This window comes from Chiloscyllium punctatum, chromosome 40 (assembly GCF_047496795.1).
Source record: "Chiloscyllium punctatum isolate Juve2018m chromosome 40, sChiPun1.3, whole genome shotgun sequence".
Taxonomy (NCBI): Eukaryota; Metazoa; Chordata; class Chondrichthyes; order Orectolobiformes; family Hemiscylliidae; genus Chiloscyllium; species Chiloscyllium punctatum.
In genome coordinates, this window is record NC_092778.1 from 9,907,439 (window position 1) to 9,929,119 (window position 21,681).

Genomic DNA, 21,681 nt, shown 5'->3' on the forward strand with positions numbered 1-21,681 from the left:
AAATGATTGTTTCTGACTGCATGGTTTTTAATGACATAACAGCTAAGCAGGATTTTTTCATCCTTTCGCCCTTAAGGAGAGAACAAGAGGTGACGATAGAAAAACATTCTTATGTAGAAACTGGTTTGTATCTCAACTGATGGTGCACAGCCATGCTTATAGTAAATATTGCATCTTTGCAGAATGATTCTGATTTCCATCCAATTTGTCAAGTATGACTGCATAATCCATTAGCAAGTAAAGTTATGGTCTTTTCTCATATTATGAAAGTTGTTGTTAAGATTGGAAACTTGATTCAAGTAAAACTGTCATAACATCAAAACTGAACAAGGTGAATGATGAACTACAGGGAAAGGATGGAGACTTGGCATATATGATCAGTGTTGTGCATTCAAATTGAAATTGGGTACTCCCAATATTTACTGAGTCTGCAGAAAGTATTAAAATAAATCAAAGCCAAAGAAAAATGGTTCCATGCAGAAAACGCCGATGCACACCTGAGCAAATTAGCAGAAGAATTCAACAAGTAAATTCAGTTATTAGATGTGTTGGAAGACATTATTATATGTTAGACATTGGTGGGGGTGACAAATGCAGTAGGTGTTTGATTTACAAAGCATTGGAGTTGATATGGATAATTACTATGCAAAACGATATGGAGCAGAAAGTTAGATCAAGGGCCAGTGATGTTTAGGAACTCATAAGCCACTTCTAACATCCTGTGGTTTTAAAGAGATAGCTTATTTTGACTCCACATACATGCGTGAGATAGCATTCTCCCTAACGAAGGTAATCAAGACTTAGCATCATAGCCACCTTACAGATACCCATTCAATGTCTTGTATTCAACATGCAGTCTCAATGACAAGACAGACTTCAAGGCACGAGCAGATAACATGCAACTACAGGTGTCAAACAAAGCATTGGTAAGTCGAGGACAAAATGAAGAATTACATTTACATGATTCCAATTTATACAGCACTAAAAATAAATTCTTTATTCTGCATTGTCTTTGGGTCGTGGATTACAAATTCAGAAAGTGATTGCTGCTTAAAACAGTTGGAGGTCACTGTTCAAGGTGGTAGAGGTGGCAGGTTTGGAACGTGTTGTCAAAGGAGAGTTGCTAACTGCATCTTGAAGATATCGCACACTGCTGCCACTGTGCATCACGGTGAAGAGAGTAAATGTTGAAAGTGGTGTATGGAGAATTCAGCAATGAAACCAAGCAGGCAACTTTACTCTGGATGGTATTAAGCTCACTTCAGTATTGCTTGAGCTGCAATTGTCCAGGAAAGTGAGAAGTATTCCATTGTAATCCTGATGTGTGTCTTGTGTATGGGGACAGGCTTCGGGGAGACAGGAGATGAGCTACTTGTCAGAGAATTTGTACTCTCTGACCTGCTCATGTAACCACAGTATTGATATGACTTATCCATTCCTCCAGGATATTAATGGTGAGGGAGTCAGTGATGGTAATGCCATTGCCCATCAAACAGTGACAGTTAAATTCTCGCTTGTTGGAGATGGTCATTATCTGGCTCATGTGTGGCCTTATGACTTAAAGGAAAATCATTGCTGACAGCCAAACGTGATGTGATCAACCCAACTCCGAAAGCAATGCCCTTTGCTGAGATGATTGGCTTCCAATATCAAAAACATCTTCCTTTTGGCAAGGTATGATGGAGTTTGACTCCTCTGCAAAGGTAAACAGGTCACTCCTAGTTAGTCCATTTAGACCTTCATAATTTTATACCACTCACCGCTCAGCTCATTTGTTTTTAAGGAAAGCAACTCCAGCTTTAACTTTTTGACTCTTGTATCTATCTCCACAGATGTTGCCAGAGCTGCTGAATTTCTCCAGCATTTTATTTTTTTTAATTTCAGCCTTAAAGGATTCTCTTCAGGATTAAAGAGGATCTGAGCAAACATTGTTTCACCAATGAAACCACCAGAGGGTAGTAGGGTTCTGGATCTTATACCCTAAAGAGGAAAAAGCAGAAAGTCTCACTACATTTAAAATGCACTTGAATATATATTTGAAAAGCTGTAACCGGTAAGGTTACAAGTGTTGTGCAGGATTTAACCTCTTCATTCATTGGTATGAACAAGATGAGCTGAATGGACTAATTCAATTTTCTATATGAGATGGTAAGGTTTTTGTTTTTAAAGGTTAGCAGGAATTGGGAGTACAATATGGAAAAATATATGGCCATCCACATTGTCAAGAAAATCGGTAAGGTGAATATTAATTAAATGGAGACAGACTGCAAAATGCTGCATAAAGGGATCCTCAAACATGAATCACCAATTGTTAGCTTGCAAATACAGCAAGTAATTAGAAAGGCAAATTGAAACGTGCTGTTTATTGCTCAGACGAATGGAGTGTAAAAGTAGGGAAGTCTTGCTAATAACATGGCCTTGGTGATATTTCACCATGTTTTATGATCTCTTTACACAAGAAGCGATATACCCACTTTGAAAGCAATTCAAACAAGATTTGCTAGGCTGATTCCTGGGATGAAGAGGATTATTGAAAGTGAAAGGTTGAGCCTATATTTACTGTAGTTTAAAAGACTGTGGGGTGACCTTATTCAAACATACATGGTGCTTGGCAGGGTAAATGCTGAAAGGATATTTTCCCTTGCATGGGGGTGGGAGTGGTGGACACTGTTTCAAATTAAAGTGCCACCCATTTAAAGTGAAAATCAGAAGGATTTTCTTCTCTTAACGGGGAATTAATTTTTTGGAATTTTCCATGCCAAAGAGCTGTGGAGGCTGAGTTCTGAAAGGTTTTGAAGGGTGAGGCAGGAAAGTCGAGCTAAGACCATAATCAGATCAGTCATGATCTCATTGAATGGCAGAGCAGGCTCAAGAGGCTCAGTGGCCTACTCCTGCTTCCATTTCTTATGATGTTATGAACAATCATTGGAGGTTATCAGTGTAGCACTAGTGAAGCTAGAAAATTATCTAGAATTCTGCTCCTGATTATAGCTGCATTGCTGAAACCACATGTGCGCTCACTGCAAGACTGGGTTTGGCTGTGAAGCCACACACAATGGAATAATCCCACAGCCAGACTCATACTTAAGATTCACTTGTGAAAACCAGCTGCTTGTGCAAGGGAGTCAAAGATTTTTGGGGTAAAGGCAGGAAAGTGGAACTGAGACAACAACCAGAGCAGCAATACTCTTACTGATTGGTGGAGTAGGCTTGAGTAGCCAAATAGGCGAAAGTGAGGACTGCAGATGCGGAGATCAGAGTCAAGCTTAGAGTGGTGTTGGAAAAACACAGCAGGTCAGGCAGCATCCGAGAAGCAGGAAAATCAACGTTTCGGCAAAATCCCTTCATGAGCCTGATGCGCTTTTCCAGTACCACTCCAATCTTGACTCTTGAATAGCCAAATGACCAACTCTTGCTCCTAAGTCCCATATACAGGAAGATTAGATCAGATTCCCTACAGTGCGGAAACAGGTCTTTTTGGCCCAACTAGTCCACACCGACCCTCCGAAGAGTAACCCACCCAGACCCATTCCCCCGAACTAATGCACCTAACTCTACGGGCAATTTAGCATGACCAATTCGCCTAACCTGCACATCTTCGGACTGTGGGAGGAAACTGGAGCACCCGGAGGAAACCCACGCAGACACTGGGAGAATGTGCAAACTCCACACAGACAGTTACCCGAGGCTGGAATTGAACCCGTGTCCCCGGTGCTATGAGGCAGCAATGCTAACCACTGTGCCACCGTGCCGCCTCCCATAATCAGGAAGGAGAAGAATGATGAAAGGGGAAATTTGGTAGATGTGTTCAGCATCATGAAATGTGTTGATAGGGTAGGAGAACATGCTTTCAGAAGGGTCAACAACCAGAGGACCCAGATTAAAGACAACTGGCAAACTGGGTGAGATGAGCAGAATTTGTTTTTACATGGCAAGTATGTAACAGGGAATGGAAGCGGATTCAATAATATATTTCAAAAGGAAACTGAAGGACAATCATTTACAGAGGAACCTCAATTATCCAAAGGACATGGGCAGGGAGTATTCCAATTAGTTAATCAAATTTCAGATAATCAAATGCCGGATAACATAGTTTAGTCAAGCATCGGGACTTTGTGATCTTGCCGAATAATCCAACATTCAGATAATCAAATGCCTGACAATTGAGGTTGCTCTGTACAGGGTTATACGGAAAGGGAACTGGAATTGATAAACTGGCTGTTCTGCCAAAGAATAGGCATAGTGGGCTGAATGGACTCCTTTCTTGGGCTGGATCATTCTATGAAAACAAATGGTGCAGTCCAGGCTGTAAAACGCAGCTGCGTAATTGCAGATAGTCTGCAACATCCTCATGTTTCTATGTATTCTTTACGTAAACGCTTTAGCAGTCGAGAACACTACAACAGCCCATTTTCAAAGTGTGAGCCATCTGTACAAGCCTCCAGCAGGGTGTACTGAAGAGGAGTGTGCAGCTGGCTGATTCTTTTCAGGGGCACAACTGCATCACCACTCTGAATGAGAGCAGAGATTAGGGACTGAAATTGGTAGTAGTGGCCTGCTTGGCACAATGCAAACCATGCATGGAATTTATCTACTGTGCCATCAAAAAGCTTTCTGCTCCCAAATGGTTTTGATTTGGTGACTGGAAACTGATCAACATTCTGGCATTTGTCAGTAGGCTGTGAATAGCTGCTATAAGATTTAATCACTGTTTTTGCAAAGTAACATTGCTGGAATCAGTTAATTTTCTATATCCAGAAACTGACTGACAAGCCAAAGCTTGAAAAGATAGCCACAACTGTCCCTTAGTTTGTTGAGCACATACCTACCATCTGCCATTATTCTGGCCAAGAAAAGGAGAATATGAATGATGACTAGCAGATAACTGGCTGCCCTCACAGAAATCAGATTCAGCAAACTGTCAAAGAAATTTTTAATTCCTATGATAGTGAGTTCAATCTTGTGTTTTCTGAAAGTGATCCAGCATATTCGAGCCAACTGTGTAAGATATTCCAGTTTGTGCATGGGTCAGAACTGAAATAACTCCACAGAAGCCAGTATCCCATCACCAAGTCATCTCTTATTGACACGTGGGGAGTCCTTGACACTGGTCCAGCTCGTTCAGAGCCAGCGCTCAGTGAACAGAACCTCTGACATTCCTGTTTATGTCTGTCAGTCAGGACTCCCTGATTTAATCAGATTAACAGCCCCCATCAGGGAACTCATATTCTACGAAGTGCACCTGGCTGACCTCATTACAATCACTATATCCCTCCCCTCTGAGTCGATCATTTGCCAGATCTTTTATTTTAGCACCGGGTCACATTTCTCCAACTCTGCCTCTCATACAAGCAGCATGTAATGCATAGCAGCTTACCTCTTTCATCCAGAGTGCCCTAAAAGAAATTAATTCTTCTCCTCAGGCGGCAAGAGTGTCAAGACAGCAACATTCGCTGTATTCATCTCAGATTCCAAGGTACCTTCAATATTTGACAGAGAACCTACAGGTTCCGAAACAATCTGGAAGGCTATTTAGGAGCCAGGCACATTTTGCTCCCACACCATTTGCAAGTTTGCAGCTTGCATATGGTTGACAGCCTTGTTCAAGACCACTCCACATACATGACTGGACATGACCTCATGTCGACCATGCTTCTTATTCATGCAGGGGCATTTCCATAGTTCCAACACCAAACTTCATCCCCTTAAATAAACTGTCTCTCTCACTTTGTGGAGTCGTGTGTCTGGCCTTGTCGTTCCCGGTGTCATTTCACCCTTGCTCCAAGTCCAGGAAAATCAGATTTGACCTGACGCAGAGTCTTCTCCCTATTAACAATTCTGCTGCAGCTGTACCTATATTTGCATGAAAGGTGGTCCTATAATCAAATAGGAACCGGAACAGTTGGTATCTAGTGAATCTGTAGGCTGTTTTGGCTGTTTCTTTAAGATTGCCTTCTAAGTCTGAACTGCTTTTTCTGCCAAAGGATTGTTTGGTAGGATGCATGGAGCTTTCCTTGTAAGGCAAATACCATTCAACTTTAGGAATGATCAAATTCCCTGCTTGTAAATGGCTGGCTCGTTATCTATGACCAACACTCCCAGGAGTCTTGTGTTTTGCAAAGGATGCTCGCAATTTTTCTGTTGTCATTTCCATGTTGGATGAATCATGTCCAGCTACGTTGAGTGGGCATTCACAATGATTAAGAACAGTTAGCGCCCCTGAAAGGACCTGGATAGCTGATGTGAAACCAAGTCCAGGATTTACCTAGCCACTCCAACAACCATGGGGCAGCTGCTGGAGGTAATTTTTGTCCTAGTTGGCACTCTGGTCACTGTCCCAACAAAGCAGCTATATCAGCATCTAACTCTGGCCACCAGATATAACCTCTCGCCAACATCTTCATTTTGGAAACCCATGGATGACCCTTGTGGTGTCAGCCATTATCTGGCAGTGAACTTTGCAATCATTCTTGCTGCCACAATGATATGCCTACCTCTACTGTGTTCTGGTCTCTTCGAGTCAGAAAAAATTTCAATTCTGGTTGCGACGGTCCTTTGGTCTCTCCCATCATCACCAGCTATTTCAGTTAAGCTAGGATGGGGTTTTTTTCTCCATCCAAAGTCTGGTACTGTTAGCTGTAACAGGAAGTGTGTCCAGAGAACGTAAAACCATTACGGATACCACCAGTGGTGTATCTGTCAGCAGGAGGGGGCTCAATGCATCTGCATTTGTTCATTAGCCTCCCAGATGGTGTTCCAACTTGTAATTACATGCACTACTAGAGCCCACCACTGATTTCAGCCTGAAACTTTGGGCAGTACTGTCTCATCCTCTCTAAGTAGACCTTGCAGTGACTTGTGGTACATTATTATTACAAATTTATGTTTGTAAAGGTATTGGTGGAACTTCCTGACTCCAAACCTTTCTTCTCCACCTCAGCATATTCATACTCTACATTAGCCAAAGTCCTGGATATACAAGTCATTCTATGATAATGTGTGTTTTGTTGACGCTAATTCACTGTAATATTGACGAATTGGGGACACTGATAATAAAGAACGGACTTTTGAAACATGTGTTGGCTGTAACGAGATTGCATCATCACTACTTTAAGCGCTGTTCCTAAAGCGTGATTTTTCTATAATGTGGCGTTGCACAAGAACGCAACCATCGCGTTATAGAAGAACTATCTGTATACTCTATTGGGCGTGCCTCCATTGGGCCACCTATGCCTCACAGCGCCAGTGACCTGGGTTCAATTCCTGCTTTGGGCGACTGTCTGTGTGGAGTTTGCACATTATCCCAGTGTTTGCGTGGGTTTCCTCCGGGTGTTCTGGTTTCCTCCCACAATCCAAAGATGTGCAGGTCATTGGCCATGGGAAATTGCCCATTGTGTTAGGTGCATTAGTCAGGGGTAAATAGAGGGTAGGGGAATGCATCTGGGTGGATTACTCTTTGGAGGGTCAGTGTGGACTTGTTGGGCCAAAGGACCTATTTCCATACTGAAGGGAATCTAATCTAATCTAATACTACCCCAATGCCATACAGGGAGGCATCATATGTCAATACAAAATCTTGCTTGGGATCATAGTGTCCCAACACCTTAGAGAATTATAGCAGTTTCTTCACTTCCCTGAAAGCTATGGCTTGGCCACACAACCATTTCCAAGCCTGACCCTTCTTTAAGAGTTGATACAAAGGTGCCAGGATGGAGGTCAGGTTACATATGAACTTTCAGTAAATAGTTCACCAGCCCAAGACGTAAGCTCCAGTACAGACATGGGAGCCAGGGCACATTTGATCATCTTCACTTTATCTTCCAATGGGTGTAACTTGGGGTATCTGGAACACACATTTTTCCCTTCTAAGGTGTACATCCACCTGGGACAAATGTCTAAGGATGATATCTAAATTTTCTGCGTGCTCCTTATTGGTCTTCCCTGTTATTAGCACGTTATTTAGATAAATGGTGACCTGGGGTAGACCTTGCAAAATGTTCTCCATCCTCCACTGAAAAGTTGCACAGTCTGACGATACTCCAAACTCTTGTGGATATTAATTGTAGCATACTTCCGAGAATTTTCATCTAACTGCAACTAGAGGTACACATAGTTCATGTCCAGCTTCGTGAAGGACAGTCCTCCCACCAACTTTGCGTATAAATCTCTATGTGAAGGACTGGCTACTTATCCAGGTGCGAAAAGCTGTTTACCCTTTGTTTAAACTCCCCAGAAAAGTGAACCGACCCATCAGGCTTCACAATCAGTATTACTGGTGCTCCCCATTCCACAAATTGGACTGATTTGATGACTTCTTCATTTTCCAACCTCCCGATTTCTGGTTCTACTTTTGCCTATAAGGCAAATAGCACTGGGTGGGCCTTGCAGAGTCATGGAATTCCTTCCTGGTCAATATGCCCAGAGGCCTTGGTTCCCTGGTAGTCACCTGGCCCTTCGTGAAAATTCTTCAGGTGTAGGCCACTTTAGGAATATTGCATGCAATTCTGGTCTCCTTCCTATTGGAAGGCTGTTGTGAAACTTGAAAGGATTCAGAAAAGATTTACAAGGATGTTGCCAGTGTTGGAGGATTTGAGCTATCGGGAGAGGTTGAATAGGCTGGGGCTGTTTTCCCTGGAGTGCTGGAGGCTGAGGGGTGACCTTACAGAGGTTTATAAAATCATGAGGGACATGGATAGGATAAATAGAAAAAGTCTCTTCCCTGGGGTGGGCAAGACCAGAACTAGAGAGCATAGGTTTAGTGCAAGAGGGGAAAGATATAAAAGAGAGCTAAAGAGCAACTTTTTCACGCAGAGGGCGGTATGTGTATGGAATGATTTTCCAGAGGAGGCTAGTACGATTGCAACATTTAGAAGGCATCTGGATGTGTATATGAATAGGAAGGGTTTGGAGGGATATGGGCCGGGTGCTGGCAAGTGGGACTAGATTGGATTGGGATATCTGGTTGGCATGGATGAGTTGGACCGAAGGGTCTGTTTCCATGCAGTACATCTCTATGACTCGATTTCAGGAAGCCGTTTTCTGATCAAAAAATGTTGAGCCAATCTAGGTGAATCTTTCTCAACCAATTTCATCCCATAAAACTTGGGCGCAAATCTTTTATTGCAATCAGCAGTAATTGAACCAGCTGCTTTTCATAAGAGACTGGAACCAAAGTTGTACCCTTAATCTGTAAAAGATCCCCAGTGTCGGGTTGCAGTCCAGAGTGAATTTTATTAAAGACTGGTTCTCTGATCACTGTAACGGCCACGCTGGAATCAACTTCCATTAGAACCAGGTGACCATTTAACCAGATATTTATTTTGGTTGGTTCTGATTTGCATGTTGCTGAGCAATTTAATTATTCCAAACCAGATGTAGGTGAACTTTCTAGGGTGTACACTTTCCTGGATCCAGGCCTGCGAGTTCTCTTACTCAATTTAGGTCAAGTCATTAAATAGTCAAAGTTACAGTTTCAAAACTCATCTGATGCTGTCTTGAGTCTGCACACCAGCAGCAACTACAATAGCTTGCTGGCCCAGATCCTGTAGAAACTTTTAACCATTTGACCAAGGCTTGGCTTTGCTTTGGGGTTTTACTGTGGGCTGACCTAGATGCCCTCTGTTCAGGATATGACCTGAGTGAAGCTATGCAATTGCCTTCATGCAAACTGTGTTCGCCAACCTTAGTTGGACCGGTGAGCGTATCCACGTCTACTGGAATATTCAGTTCTACATGCCACATTTTCCAAAATAAAGCCAGTTGTAATACCTGTTTGAAGTTCAGTTGGACTTCCACTGTAGGCACTTTTGTATGATTACATCATTAATTCCACATAACAACGGTCTCTCAGCATCTCATTCAGGATTAAACCAAAGTCACATGTCTTTGCCAGTCATCTTAACCTAGTCAAAGATCCTTCTACAAATTCCCCTGATTTTTGAATTGCCAGGTAAAACGAATAGCGTCTCAGAATTAGAGGAGGCTTGGGATCGTAATATTCCTTAACTAAATCTGTAAACTCTTGAAAGGTTTTAGTATCTGGTGCCTCAGGAGAAGTTAGACTCCTAGTAATCAAAAAAGCTGCAGGTCCACAAGCTGTCAGGAGAATTACTTTTTGCTTTTCATTTGTCCCAATATAATTTGCAATGAAACAAAAATACATTCTTTCCACATGCTGATTCTACTCTCATCATCACTGAGGTAATTCCATACAGGCTGCTATCTCATCACCAAGTCATTCTTTATTTACATGTAGAGAGTCCTTGACACTGATCCAGCTCCCTCAGAAGCAGCTCTCGGACTAAACACAGCCTCTGAGACACTTGTTTATTTCTTTCTTTCTTTTTTCTTCTTCTCAACATTGATCCAGCTCCCTCAGAGCCAGCTCTCAGAGTGAACAGAACCTCTGATAATCCTGTTTTTTTTCTTTTGATCCAGCGTCCTCTGAGGAGACAACTGTTTTTTTTTCTTTCTTTTTTTTTCATCAAAGGGTAATGCTATCCGATGTTTTTTTTTATTTTTTATTTTTTGTGTGTGTGTGCAGGTGTGAGACACAGTGAGAGACACAAGGTGTATGAATCTTTATTCAATTTCCACCACCAGGAAGATAGGAAAACACCCGAGGGGCCAGTGACAAGCAGTGCCCTTCACATCAAAGGGCAATGCTGTGTGATCAAAACAGTGAAGGGGAGGGTAGGGACTAAATGAAAATAGAGTTGGAGGGGGAGAGACACCTGTTTATTTTTTTTTCCACCACCAGGAAGATATGAAAAACACCCGAGTGGCCAGTGACAAGCAGTGCCCTTCACATCGAAGGGCAATGCTGTCTGATCAAAACAGTGAAGGGGAGGGTAGGGACTAAATCAAAATAGAGTTGGAGGGAGAAATAATACACTCGACTCCCTGCGGGAGACACCTGTTTATAATGTCAGCCAGGGCTCCCCTATTGAACCATGTTAACAGCTCCAATCAGGGAACTCGTATATGAGATCCACCTGGCTGATGTCATTGCAATCACTACAAGAACAATCTCTCCTCACCCTCTCACCAATATTGCCCTCTAAATAGGTTTGAACAAGCTGAGATTTTAAACTTATCTTCCTTTATTCTGTTCATGCTGTTGTTTCCACGTTTCCATTTGGTTAAAGTCATGGGTTATTTAAGGGACGTTTGCTACCCCCGAATTATATGCAGTGCCCAGCCCTTGAACCCCAGCCTCTTTCAAGAAGAAATAGAATTCATGTCTGAGTAGCACTTTTCACCTCCTTAGGACTTTCTAAAGGGTTACAACCACTGCAGTATTTCTGAAACATATGAAGAAAAACAAGTTAACTTTTCAGGTTTGTGTCACAGACGGATTTATCTTCTTTCTTGTAGTTCTCCATTCCAGGTTAATAATGGAGCAGAAAGCCTTTTATGCGTTTAAAATAAAGGTTTATTTATTCTCACCCAATTAACTTGAATTAACGCAATGTATACACTTTTCTGATTATAGTTAATTCAGTTTGTGATTTACAGTTCCCAACTTCCATGTGGTGGGCCTGGGCCTGTGGTTCCTTGAACAGATTGGTCCTGACCCGAATCGTTGACTTTCCTGCTTCTTCGACGCTGTCTGACCTGCTGTGCTCTTCCCAGCTCCACATTTTATTCACTCTGACTTCCAGCATCTGCAGTCCTTACTATCTCCTTGACGGTTTATAAGTTGCCGTAAGGATCATATAAATCAAAGAATTCACAGCAGGCTGTGAAGTTTCTTGTACGTTTGGCTCTCAGATGAGTTTTGAAACTGTTACTTTGGCTATTTAATGACTTGCAGCTCATATTTGAGTTTGGTATTTGGACTTGCTGATGACTAATGGTTCTGATGTGTTTGGATGCGAGCAGATTTTAACTGATTTTTAAACACATTGCTGTCTCACCAAGTGATTTTTCATAAATTCAAGGTATTTTTGAAATAAGGTGTCGTGTTCATTTGATTTCAAATCCTGTGTCATGGGTTAACATGGCTGAGGCCCACCAGTCTAACCTGGATACAGAACATGATTTGGAGATGCCGGTGTTGGACTGGGGTGTACAAAGTTAAAAATCACCTGATGAAGGAGCGGCGCTTCGAAAGCTAGTGTGCTTCCAATTAAATCTGTTGGACTATAATCTGGTGTTGTGTGATTTTTAACTGGATAGGGAAGGCCACCATAATGGCCACTGAATTTTGATCTTCCCTTTTGTCCACTGTGAAACATGGAGACACACAGTCTGGAAATTCCTATAGTTCTTTACATGCTGGCCCATTATTAAACAACGGGATGTGTGAATTCCCCAGTTAACTCTTAAGAAATTTAACACCTATGTCCATATTTAATCAGATAATTAGCAGACACTGGATGCTGTCTGTAGACTGAATGCTAAAAATCACATGGTTTGCAGCAGTCACCTTAACAGCTTGATAGTGTTGAATTTTTTTATCAGCTTTTAGTCAAAACTTTTAATGTGACATACCTTTACATAGCATGACATCAGACCAATGTGATGCAAGGCCACTGGCCTGAAATATTAACTCTTTTCCCTCTTACCACAGATGCTTACAGCATTTTCCTGCTATTATTTCAGATATCCAGTATGCACAGTATTTTGCCTTTGTACTTTTTAAGTGTGATCACTGATGTACTGCAGAGAAATAATTCTCTGCAGTAGCTAATTCATATACAGAGAGATCCCACAAACACCAATGAGAAAAAAGGAACAAATATTTGCATCCCTACAGAATGATTGAAGCTCAAGCAATACAAAGGACCGTATTCAGAGATATTACTTAGTGAACTGATTCTATATCAAGGAGCAAGATCTTTTAATGTCGGTAACCCAAAGTATTAGGAACTGAAATTTAAAAATGTTATTAATTGATGCTAGTCACATAGGTGGTCGATAAAAATAAAAGCTCAAAGCACCCAAGCTATTAAAGCCATGGAAAGTAGCTGCCAATATAGAAAAGGGTGTTGTCCAAGATCAGACTTGAATTAGAATCAGAATGAGAATATCCTTTACTGCCACATGTATTCAAGTACAGATGCAGGAGTACAGTGAAAAATTTTATAATGTCGCCTCTTATAGCACCATAAGGCATAAGTACCTAGGTACAAATCTTATATACAAAATGAATAAAAAAGATAAATAGTTGCATTACTTTACAGAAACAAAATATTGTTAAAATAATAGTCATTACAGTGTTATTAATAAATTACAAATAAACATTGCATGCAGTAGCTGAGCGCAGGGGCTTCCACACATGGTCTGACTGCTTATTGGTCTGGGTGCTACCTGTTAAAGAATACCACGACCGTAAAGACATTTAGTTGAGCAGGTATGCCTTGCCAGTTAGAATGCAGTCCAAGATGTTACAAAGGAATTAAAATGGAGGATAAAGTATACAAAGACCCTCCTTCTCCATGCTGAAGCCAAGCACTTTCCCAATTTAAAAGAGACGTTTAGCATAGACCAGGGATAAAACTTAGAATGTTCTTACGCAGTAACACTCCATGGTCAGCATCTATCCAAATTAACCATCAGGAACTGCCCTTACTACAAACATTTATCAAGAACAAAGATACCTTCAGTGAATTACCAATACAATAAAAGTAACAGTACGTTATTAGAAGACACATATTACGGTGAATTTGTGTCTAGGGCTGGAGAATCACCTCAATTAGTCAAATGGCAAAACCATGATCTTTGCTCCCCCACTGCTGCAAACTCTAGTCCTTTGCCATTGATTGCATCTCTTGCCCATGCCCAACTTTCACCGAAAATAAACAGTTCACAACCTCTGAGACGAGTATTAGGTTCCATACTATGTCTTTAATTTCGTTTCCGTCCCAGACTAAGCCTACTGCAGCTAAAACCCATATACATCAGCACTTGGCTTCCAACCATTCCAACTTCCTGCTTGATGACTCCTACTCAATTCTCTGCACTCAAACTCCAATGTCTAAAAACCTGGTGCATATGTCCCAACCTAAGTTCTACTGGACTTTGAAATGGCTTTTGGCAACCCTTGTTGATTACCACCAATAGCACAAAAGTTAGGGTTTTTGTAAATTTTAAATCTCACCATGGCCTCATCTATTTCTACATCAATTACCTATATCCTGAACCAACCTCTTTACACCTCTGACGTCTTGTACCACATCCACTCCCACTGATCCAATCCTGCCAGCAGGGCAGTCTCATTTCCACTCTTGAAACCTTTTCCATAAACTCTTGATCCTCTCTCTGCATCCTCTCTGCCCACCCCCCCTTAAAAACGTTTACTAATCCACTTCAATATTTCGATATTTCAAGCTTCGTGTCATTTTTAGTTGACATAGAAATGGAGAGATCTCATCGAAAACCGCAAGGTATTATGAAAGATTAATATGACTAAATCATGTAGTGAATTCAAAGAATACATGCAATTTAATGCAGAACCATCATATACTGAGCAGATGTAAACTGTCACATATCAAATATATTAGGAACATAGAAACAAGACTAAGCAATTTCAGTTCCTAAAGTTGTTCTATCATTTAATATGATCATGGTTTACGTATGTTCCAACTTTTACCCATCTTTGCCCCATATCTCCTAATACATTTTATTAACAAAAATACATCAGTCTCAGATTTAAAGCTCACAAGTGAACCAACTACCATCTTCTGTGTACTATAGTATTTCTTAATTTCACTCTGAAAAGTCTGACTCTAACTTTTAAACCCTGTCCTCTCACCCTAGACCTTCCAACGGGTGGAAATAGTTACTATTTACCCTCTCTTCTTAAGAACTTCAGTCAAGCCAAACTTTAACCTTGTATATTATTTTGAACATAACCTCATTTGCGTAACCTCTCTTTGTTATTTAGTCCAGCTTGCTATCATTCTAGTATATCTATGTTGCACTGCCTCTAAGACTAACATATGGGTGTGGTGTCCAGAACTGCTGACAGTACTCTAGGTGTGGTTCAGCCAGCCCCTCTATGAAAATCCCAGCTTAACTCCTACATCCTTGAATTCTAGTCCTCCAGCCACCAAAAGTCTGCACCTGTTAACATTTTTGATTATTTTCTGTACCAGCTTGTGACACTTTAATGATCTTTATATGAGGTCCTCCATATCTATATTTTAAAAATTAAGTCTTGCCTTCATAAAGTAACTTTACTGAGGGTGGCCCAAAAATACGTTTTTTAAATTGTATCACTGTTATTTTGGAGCCATGATTAGATTAGATTACAGTGTGGAAACATGCCTTTTGGCCCAACAAGTCTACATCGAGCCTCCAAAGGATAACCCACCCAGTCCCATTTCCCACTGACTAATGCACCTAACACTACAGGCAATTTAGCATGGACAATTCACCTGACTTGCACATCTTTGGACTGTGTTAGGAAACCAGAGCATCCAGAGGAAACCCACGCAGACAAGGGGAGAATGTGCAAACGCCACACAGACAGTTTTCCGAGGCTGGAATCGAACGTGGGACCCTGGTGCTGTGAGGCAGCAGTGCTAACCACTGAGCCACTGTGGAGGTGCTAGTGTTGGACTGGGGTGGACAAGGTCAGAAGTCAGAAGACACCAGGTTATACTCCAACAGGTTTATTTGAAATCACATTCTTTCAGAGCACTGCTCCTTCATGAAGTGAAAACCTTTGCCATTGATTCCATCCTTTCCCCATTCCCAACTTTCACCTAACGAAGGGGCAGAGATACGAAAGCTTGTGATTTTATATAAACCTGTTGGACTATAACCTGGTGTCGCATCACTTCTGACCTTGTTATATAGCAGTCAATTTACAAACAGCAAGATCCACTAACAGCAAAAGCAGGTGATTTTTTTTTAGTGATGTTAAGTTAAGGATAAATACTGCCCATGACACCAAGGAGAAATCTGCTGCTCTTTTCTGAATCAGGACTGTATAATCCTTTAAGCACTTGAGAGATGGACAAGGCATTAGCCTAAAATCTCGTCCAAAAGATCACATCTCTGACAGCGCACCATACCTTGGAGGGTGGCTACCCTGGAATAAATTGTATGCTCAAATCTCTGGAGTAGACCCTACACCCATAATCTTTGGACTCAGAGGTAAGAGTTTTGCACTCTGATCCACTGCACTCACCTCGAATTGCGTCACACCACCCCAACCGAACCAAGTAGGAATTGACACATAGAGCTTTGCAAACAAGTCCATTTTTGAGGTTGGTTTTTTGGGGGAGCTATGTCAACTGCTGTCTTATAACAATCTCTGATTGCCCAACATAACGCTGTTGAGAGGGCAGAAAATGATTGCAATTCTCAATCCCTTACACAACATTCGTTGGCCGGAATGAAATGTTAATACACTCGATACAGGCGAGACCCCTTCCGTACCATCGACATCAACACCCCAGCACCCTCACCGCCAATCGATACCCTCTTCCCAAACTGCACGTGTCAAAAATTTGAAAACTATATACACTGTACAGATACTACAGCTGCTGTTTTCTCAAAACAAGTTGCTGCATCTTTTACTAACGAGGAGAGTCATAAAAGTGTCAAGCGCTCGGCAAAGAGCTCTTAATCGGCTCCGACTCGTCCTCGGAGGCATTTCAGAAACAAAAAGCGGATTTATGTCTTTTTTAAAAACTTTACTGTGTGGAGTTGTGTCCACAGTCTCCACTGGGAAGGGTCGTCTACTCTTTCATTTCCTCCTTTATTTCCTAGATTTTTCTTAACAATCGTTTCCCTCTGTTAACTGTCACAAGCACTATCGCTCTTGATAGGAAGAAAATGCCAGGACATATTCCACTTTCCTTGCCAACCGTTTATTTTTAAACTCAAAAAACGGTTTAAGCCATCATGTTGAATTTTAAACTCGTGGGGTTCAGATGGCAGAGCAGTATAACGCGTGCCCATGTTCCAAAAAAAACCCACTCAGGGTTTGAGAAAGAATATAAAAGAGCTGACAGTGGGAACAGTGGGCTGAATTTTAAAAAGGTTTCTGAAGTGCGCTGAGGCAGAAGGATTCAAAACAGGTTGGGGGGGGGGGGGGGGTAGAGGCAGGACTTGTTCTGTCAGTGAGAAACTTGCGTATCCGACAGAAGGTAAGCGCCTTCACAGCGGTTGTTTTGAAGTTTGGAGGATGGGGTGTTTTTATTTTTTTTTGGGGGGGGGGGCTGCCTTCATAAAGCAACTGAGTTCCGAGATGCCTCTTTGGAAAGCGTACCCACGGAATAGGCAGCTTGCCAGACAAGCCTTCTGTGGTGTGACCGCAGTGCATTCAGGCTTTAATGAAATCCAGGCAGCGCACATTACATGGTGTATCAGCCGAGAGCCAGCCTCCCGACAGTAATCACGACTGATATATATTTTAAAAAAACACGCACACACTAGGCACAGAGTCGGCGGGTGGGAGAGAGAAAAACAGAAGTGAATCCGTTCTAATGTACCCAGTTATTTTTAGTTTGAAGGAGATACAACCTAGGTCAGTCCGCGTTCTGTGAATGTATTCACATTTTGTGAACTGTCGCCCCCCACCCCCCCCTTTCGTAGACATCGCTCAGTGGTCAGAGTGAGAATGGGATCGCACTGCCCTGTTTGTTTGCTGCGAGACAATCCTGGGATCATCCTCTGACGAGTTTCGGAGAAAAGAATGGACTTTCACCAGCAAGGGCCTCATGCAGACAGAGGCTGACGGGGGTGCGAGCAAACCTACATGGAAAAGTCATCCAGAACTGCAGTCCTCACTGCTGAACCAGATTCTTATCAACAGCACCTATTTCGGGGGTTGGTAGGGGAGAAGAGGCAGCTTCGCAACCCGAATTTCTACTCAGCGGCAAAGCTAAAGAGCGGTAAGTGTTTCTGGAATGTCCTCACTCGTTAAACGTAAAATTTGAAACTAATTGCATTTTATCTTACTCGACCTGAGTGTTTCAATGGCAACCGCTGGAGCCTAGTTCTTGTCCACCTGCTTTAAAACAACTTCTAAACAGTCGTTCACCAGTTTTCAGCAAAGCGTGTTAATGAGGTCCAACTGGGCTTGAATCATGGCTTGTATGTTTTCTGGACGCATACCTATAAACTAATGACGACGTGAGCGTCTCAGAGTTAGTGAGTGACTTTTCCTTGGAACGCATTGTGCTGGAAGTTTGCAATTTACATTTTCATTTCACATCCACTGACAGGAGTAAACTGCAGGGCAACATGCACTCGACTCTACTGCTGCTCAAACAATGATAAGTCACAGGTACTGACAGCTCCCCTGCAAGCTTTAGTGAGATATAGATAACAATGTAAAAGGTGGCTGTCACTTTCTATCTACTCAAATTGTTCAGAGATGACAGAATAAATTGTGATCAAATGCTAAGGCACAGGGTCTGTCAGACGAGGAAGATGGGATGGGAGAATGAGGTGGCACTGGTTTGGGATCAGGTCTTAGCGACTGCAAGTTGGCAAAATGACACCTGAGTGATCTTTTTTACACTGGGGACTATCGCCAATTCTCAGCTGGCCCTGCAGATGGTGATGTGCATGGCAATTGCAGAACCAGGGTCACAGTCTAAGGATGTGGGGTAAACCATGAGGTGAGGAGAAATTTCTTCACCCAGAGAGTGGTGAGCCTGTGGAATTCACCACCTCAGAATGCAGTCAAGGGTAAAACATTGTATTATTTCAAGGAGTGAATGTAGCACTTGATCTTAAAAGAATCAAAGAATATGGGGAAAAGCAGGAACAGGCGGAAGAGTGGGATGATCAGTCATGATCATAATGAATGGTGAGAAAGACTCAAAGGGTCAAATTGCCTTCTTCTGTTGGTATTTTCTAGGTTTCTATCACCCAGAATGAGTTGGAGTGGGACATCATACAATGTACACTGCTGAGTTAGACTTGTTCCCTCAATTGGTGTCAGTGGGGGAGCACTTTGGGGCAAGTGATCATTATTCTATTAGTTTTAAAACAGTCATGGGAAGTTTTAGAACGAATCATAAAGTTAATGTTCTAAATTGGAGTAAGGCCAATTTGACAGTAATAGACACAAACTTTCGGAAATTTATTGGGTGAAGCTATTCACAGGTAACAGGATGGTTGGGAAATGAAAGGCCTTTAAGAATGACATCCAATTAAACCTGTTGGACTATAACCTGGTGTTGTGTGATTTTTAAGAATGAAATAATGAGAGTTCAGAGACAGTATGTTCCTTTTAATGTGAAGAGCAAGGGAAGGCTGAACTCTATAACTACAGGAATGAGATTTCAACATTTGATGTCTTTCTGGGCCAGAGCTTGAATGGCATTGCAGGAACGTAAATCTCCTAGTTAATAAAATTCTTACACTGCTAAGTGCCAGCGCTAACTTTCTGCAGCCCAGGTTCAGAGGGAAATTAACACACAAATGTAATAATTTCACAAAATTGACAGTAGTTTGACATTAAGCACCCATTCTTGTAAGGCTAATAGATCATTCAGTAAATTATGGTGATTTACAATTCATAGGCAATCCCTTCCTTGCCATAAGTTGCTGGGCAATTTATACATTAATAACCTTTTGGATAACTAAACCCGCCATTAGTTTGGCAGCAAAGTGTGAGTCAAAATCCAAGAGGTGTTTTTGTCCGCTCAACTACTAGCTGCAGACATGGGCTCAGGTTTGTATTGTACATGGTGCCATAGCAATAGTTAGGTTTCTCTTGGGATCTGTAAGTACAGGTCAGGTATCATTGTCTCTCCTAATTCAAGGAATATTCACTGACCATAACATTTGAAGAATTATTTATTCAATTAAGTCAGCCTGAAAAGGATTTATACTCTGCAAACACAAAAGCTTATCAATTGAACAGGAAAACATTGGTCCAATTCTGAAGCTTTGCATGAACACAGTTCACAAATCAGTGTACCATTTTCAATCATCAGCTCTGGCTTGTCACAGAAAAATGAATAGAATTGCAGAATGAATCTTAAATCATTGCTAAAAAAAAAATCACAGAACTCATTTATTAAAGAGAATGGACTTGTGTAACAATCCTAACTAAATAATGCAAGCTTCCCAAAAATTCACAAAAGCTTTGAAATTCCATGCAGTAATACTGAATTTATTGAGTTACGATAAGTTCTAGTACGGAGTGTGAGAGTCATAGAGATGTACAGAATGGAAACAGACCCTTCAGTCCAAATCGTCCATGCCAACCAGATATCCTACATTAATCTAGTCCCATCTGCCACCACTTGGCCCATATCCCTCTAAACTCTTCCTATTCATATATCCATCCACATACCTTTTAAATGTTGTAATTGTACCAGTCTCCACCACTTCCTCTGGCAGCTCATTCCATATATACACTTACCTCTGCATGAAAAAGTTGCCCCTAGGTCCCTTTTAAATCCTTCCCCTCTCACCCTAAACCTATGCCCTCTAGTTCTGGACTTCCCCAAGGGAAAATATCTTGTCTATTGTTCATTCCCCTCATGATTTTATAAACCTCTATAAGGTCACCCCTCAGTCTCCAACACTTCTGGGAAAACAGCCCAGCATATTCAGCCTCTCCCTATCGCTCAAACCTTCCAACCTGGCAACGTCCTTGTAAGACAACAAGGTTACACTTATCTGCTCCTGTGCTGTGAGTTCTCCCACACAGGTTCCTCCAAGATCAGCTGTGAATTTCACATATTTCTCAGATGCACTCTGATGTCTAGAAATACTTGAACTCAAACAGCAAAGGCAGTAGCTGTGCAGGTTCACTACTGTGACAGACAGCAGTGTTGGCTTCTTTCTGTCTCCATCTCTCTCACTGGCCATGTGGTCACTGCTTTTATTCTCTTCTTCCTTTTAAAAGTGCCATTGTTTTGATCTTTTTCTCCCCAAAGTTCCAAAACATTGCAACATCTTATAAAACAGTAACTAATACTCCTGGAATTCGAGGAAATCACCTCCAACACCTAAAATACCTCAAAGAAAGTGCAGCTCTTACAGCCACAATTTTTTCCCATCCTCCATCTTGGATTATTCAGAATCGAGGCCAGCAAAGATTCATTGTTGTCCCTTCCTTGTTTGTTTGAGATAATGATGAGCCTTCTTCAGATACTGTTTTTATGTAACTGAGTAATTTGCTGGGAATATTTCTAGAAAGCATTAAAAGGTCTCAGCATAATCTTAGGGTTAGCAACGTTGTTTGATGTATTCCTGGAGTCTTGTTCACATGGTTTCCATCTTCCAACCACACCACCTGGTTAAATAGCCCTTTTAATATCTCCTAATCACCAATTTTGCATGTGATAATGAACTCTGCCTCACAGTGTCAGGGACCCAGGTTTGATTCCAGCCTTGGGTGACTGTCTGTATGGCGTTTACACATTCTCCCTGTGTCTGAGTGTGTTTTCTCCAGGCACTCCGATTTCCTCCCACAGTCCATAAATGTGTCAGTTAGGCAGATTGGCCACTCAGAATTGTCCATCGTGTCCAGGGAATGTGCAGGCTGGGTGGACTAGCCATGGGAAATGCAGGGTTACAGAGATAGGGTAGGGGCCTGGATCTGGGTGGGATGCTCTTCAGAGGATCGGTGTGGACTTGATGGGCTAAATGGTCTGCTTCCACACTGTAGGGATTCTGTGGTTTTATGATATGATCTATGAAAATTAGAAAATAAAAACAAGTTTTTTGTTTTTAGAAGCACCCTTAGGATTACCC

At 41.8% G+C, this 21,681-nt stretch overlaps 2 protein-coding genes across 3 annotated transcripts in view; one reads left to right on the plus strand and one right to left on the minus strand.

Annotated features, from left to right (window-relative positions):
- The window catches only part of chlsn (cholesin), a 416,204-nt gene that overhangs the window by 23,523 nt on the left and 371,000 nt on the right, over positions 1–21,681 (minus strand). The gene's annotated exons all lie outside the window — the stretch shown is intronic.
- The window catches only part of gpr146 (G protein-coupled receptor 146), a 109,271-nt gene continuing 104,633 nt past the window's right edge, over positions 17,044–21,681 (plus strand). Inside the window, exons 1-2 of one of the 2 annotated variants that reach the window (XM_072559278.1) lie at positions 17,044–17,105; positions 17,554–17,852. The gene's annotated coding sequence lies outside the window, so the exon portion shown is untranslated. Of the gene's footprint in view, positions 17,106–17,260; positions 17,853–21,681 lie in introns of those variants that run through there. The other variant, XM_072559279.1, reaches the window with a different exon arrangement.